The sequence below is a fragment of the Stegastes partitus genome, unplaced genomic scaffold, assembly GCF_000690725.1.
Source record: "Stegastes partitus isolate 25-593 unplaced genomic scaffold, Stegastes_partitus-1.0.2 Scaffold1249, whole genome shotgun sequence".
Lineage (NCBI taxonomy): Eukaryota > Metazoa > Chordata > Actinopteri > Pomacentridae > Stegastes > Stegastes partitus.
Genome location: NW_007578980.1, coordinates 184,284 through 189,134, shown reverse-complemented (window position 1 = coordinate 189,134; position 4,851 = coordinate 184,284).

Sequence of the window (4,851 nt, the reverse complement as noted above, 5' to 3'; positions counted from 1 at the left end):
ATGGATGGATGGATAGTCATACCTGCTCAATCAGTTGTGAAAGTTAAATGAAAATAACTTTCTTTTCACTTCATTTTAAAATCTATTTTACAGGTTTTATTTTGTATTGTTGTGACATTCAACTATAAGTGGTTCAGGTCGTATCACTTGTTGACTTTGCATTATCAGTTTTTTATTAAGGTGTTCTCAAAGATTGACACTTTAATATTCAGGCACCGACTATCAGAATATTTGATCTACTTGTCGAATATTGCAGATTCTGAATCAAAGGTACAATGTAAAATAACTTGCTAGCTTTTTTTTTCTTTGCAGTTCCTGAGATAGTCATTGAAACATGGCCTCAAATTTAATAACATAAAAACATACTTAAGGGGAGTCAATGGGCGATCAAAAGCATAAAATTAGTACACAGACACACACACACGTATATATATATATATATACCAGAAAAAAATTGATATATCAGGCTAAAATTATCCAAATTTCTTTGTAAATATCAACATTTTTTGCTATTAAAGTGTCACATCTGAGATCGTAGAGCAGAGTTGTTCTAAAAATGTGATGATCTGAGATGGAATGACCCCTCAATGAAGTCAGCCTGCTGCTTAATTTAGAAAATTGTATTTTTGTTGGTGTAATAAGCTGTTGAATTGCCTAAAATCCTTTGGTTTCCAAGAATACTCTCGTCTGTTTCATTATATGTGTCTGCAATATGTTGTTCCACTGCTCAGCAGTCCAAACACTGCGAAAATGGAGTGTTTATTTTTATTAATGGTAGCAATTTGTTGGTTACAGTTACAGCGCTTTAGGCTACAAACATGCGGTTGTTTGGTGCGACCCGAACCCTGGGGTCTGTTCTGAATTTAGACATTATCGTTAAACACTGTCTGCTCTGTGCTGTGAATCCACATTACATCAGCGCCCACCTATCTGCTCTGTTCTGTTTTTCTCCCAAAGATGAGTAAATATCTAATTTGCAGAAATGGTTTCATCATATGAAGCTTTGGCCTCTGCAATATCTGCTTGCCATTTGATGCATAGTGTTTCATTCATGCTTCCAAACGGGTGATTTTTCCTGGTTAGTGTTAGGTTCCAGCATTACCACCCCACCCCACCCCCCCAGCCATTCCACTCAATCTCCCCAAGGTGCACAGAGGTGATACTAATGCAACAACTTGTTATGTAAAAAAGCTGCCACATGAATCACTCACAGGTTTTGCACCTAAATGGAAAAGTTGTTACGACCCACAGAGACACAGAGAGAAAGACAGAGAACCAATCCTCCCACGGGTTTACACAGATCGTTGCGTTTTTTTAATGGCATAAGACACCTTTTTATCAATTTGTGGCGTTTTCGTTTTGACAGACAAATGAGAAAAATTGCAGAGCGGCAAAGAGAAGCGTAACGGCTTTTCACAAATTGAATTCCTGGAGGAATAACAGAGTATTCTTTTCTATAGACTGCTCGGATCTGTTAAAGTTTTGTTGAATTGCTCGGGCAGACGTAAAGCCAAATAAAGAATGCACGAGGTTTGATGTGCTCTGTAATGTAATTACATTTATTCTCACATTGAACCTATTCTTTTCTATTCTGCATATTCTGTATAGCTCCAAGCAGACTGTTAAACATTTCTCTTGCAAGTTGTCGCAGCAAAACATTTTCAGACGCCGTTGTTTTCGAACAATTGCTGTAGGTGAGGTGTGGAGGAGAAGATTAGTCCAATTAGTTACCGCATTGATTGTGTTGCATCGCAGCACTTTTCAGTCTTTGTTTAAACAGCCACAGTGGCAAAGAACACCTGGTTATGTAAAGCAGCGGCCCTGCAGGAGGAATATTCATACCTGAGAGGCTCAGGACAAACAGCCTCACACTGTTGTTTTCTGGGCAGCTGCAAGTGTTACAAACGTCTCGCCTTCAATATGCCCTCTTAAAGGTAAAACACTTAAATCTTACTGGTTTTAACAGACGACTTCACATCTCCACTATTCTGGCTTCTCTTCACTGGCTCCCTGTTTGTTTTAGAATTGATTTTAAGATTTTATCGATCACCCTACGTATAGCCTTAGATCATTGGGTGGGTCCCTCCTGATCGTCCCAAAGTCGGGACTCAAACCCAAGGCCTTCTCTGTCAGGGCCCCTTGGTTTTGGAACGACCTGCCTGAGGAGATAGGGCTCGCTCAATCAGTAACTTCTTTTAAATCACTTCTTAAAACCCACTTTTATAGGCTCGCCTTCAAGTAAAGTTCTCTTTCATCACCCTCTGTCCTTTCATCCATTTTAAATTTTTTACTGCTTGTAGTCTCTCTTTCTAACCTCCTGATCTTAATTAATTTTTTATCTTGGATTTTCTTTTCAGCCTCTCTCTTAACCCCCTTGTGTGATGTCGTCCTTTTAACTAGTTCTTAAACGAGCTATCCATTCTGTACATTTTCATTTGTCACGGTGTGTATTTACATGTGTTTGCATGCACTTTGTATTTATTATTTTGTTTTCGCCTGTGTCTGCCCTGTCCTGCCTGATATTTTACCTGTATTTTATGTTCTTCCTGTCAAAGCGCTTTGTGAATTGTTGTTCTTAAAGGTGCTAGACGAATGAAGTTATTATTATTATTACAGTCGCTTTGGTACATTTCTCAGATCAGAATTGAAATTCTCAAAACTACTTGTTCAGTCTTCACATCATTGTGTCACTTGTGCACATCAGAAAAGCAGTTTCTCATTTCTTTGAACAAGTTCTAAATGCTTTGGTACATCCATGCAAATGATTATGTACAATTCTCTGCTGTTTCCTACATTATCAACTGCTTATGTCATGTTGATCAAAATGTATTATAATGGGTCTCTGTTGAATAGTCTTCCCCTCCCCCACAACATTTGGGCATTAGTTCATCGCATAAGTATTTACATGCAAAATGATTAAACAAGTTGTCAGAATATGTCGAGCATATTTCTGTACATTTCCATTAGACTTTGTTTCTAAATCTGTCCTGAATTGGTAAATTGCTCCCATGTGAATCTTAACTTTCTCTAATGAAGGGAAATGTGTGCAGCATCACATAGATCAACCAATGACCAGCCAGTTTTCTGAAATAGCTCAAAGGTGCATCTTATGAACCATCAGCTGGCAAGTATAGAGGAAGACTGCACTGTAATTCTTATAGCACTGCATGTACAGTTTTCCTTAAGGAGACTGTCCTATGTTCACATTTCTACTTTTGTTTTTTTCTTTGTGCTGTGCAGTGCTGTCTTTTCCGTTCTGTACCACAATGACATGGTCTGTCAACACATTACAGTACAAACAGTAAAAGTGAATCTTGTCCAGTCTCTTGCAATCAATCTCCCACATACACGAAGGTGTAACTCACAATTTACAATAAGTATCATCAAAACTTTAGCCATAGTTTACATCAGAACATCCCTCCAGAGTAAACTGTTATACTGACACCATGACTAAACAATTTGACTGTCTCATCCGTACACACTGACACCAGGACTTGTCATGCTGATGACACTGACATGTTCATTGACACAGATATTTAGTTTTGAGAGATGAACTAAGGATTTTGAGCAAGTAACTGCTTTTTGCAGGTAATATATGGTGCTTTGCTATTCGTACAAATCATTTTGAGAAATGCACTTACTGCTTTGCAAAGGATGATTCGAGAAATGTACCAAAGCGACTGAGAAAAACTGTGATAAACTACAACATTCAAACACAATGAAAGACACTGATTGATGTATTGGGTATTAGTATTCTTATTAGTGCGTGTTTTGTTTCAGCAGAACTCCCCAAAAATATCTTGTAAACGCTAAACTCACCGCACTGAGTGGAGCTGTAAGAGCATATCGTGGCACTTCAGGGATCTGAAATATCAACAGAAAAGGTCAAAGTATGGTGTCTGCCCCTCGGCATATAAGATCAAGGGCTCCTTTCAGGTCCCATTGATTCACACATATTTCCGAGAATAACAGTGGCGAGAATAACCTGCACATAACGTGGCTGTGTATGTTTCGCTAAAAGGAGCATCGCTGGAAACCTGTTAGGAGCTGAAAATAGAGTTGTCAAATGCCATTGAAAGAAATGTTTGAATCAGCAAAACTTTCCAACAAACTTTAGTTCCATCCGAGCAGCTGGTGAGACATCTGTTCAGACATAACAGCTCGCGCTTTTCTGATTACAGAGCAAGTAAAACATGGAGTTTGATCAGTTAAATCAGAAGCTAGTCTTCATATTCAGCCAAGAAAAAAAATTTGAAATAAAAAATCAAGGTGCATTGGAGGTAGAGATACCAGCATTTTCCCCCCCACAGGGTGCCATTCGAAAGTCCAACATCCAGGATAACTAGAAGCCCCTTCTAACAATTTGGATTTCATAAAAGCCAATTGCATTTACATTTTCTTTTTTTATTCCAAGGCAGCAGTTTTTATAAGAAAGCATATTTAAAATGCACTGAACTCAAACTGAGCGAGCAACTGCATCAAAAGCCTGAAGCAGATTTCTACCAGATTACAGTTTCTAGGACGATGCTGACCCATGTCTTAATGATATGGGTTTCTTATGGTTCTAAAATATATAGGAGTCAACTTTCAAGTTCTTATAAACTCCTCAAATGTCACACAAATCCTCCCAAAATGCACGATTTCTAGGCACTTCTTCTTAAACCATTTCATTAACATGAATGTGTCCATGCTAAACACTATTCCCTGAAAGTCTCACCGTTCATACAAAACTTCACAAGTCATTTAGCATCATGTTGAAAATTGCAGGCATTTAAGCCAATAATGCAGGTGGAAGAAAAGTGTGTAAAAATAAACACTCCATTGTAAAAAAAAAAAAAAAAAAGCTTCAAA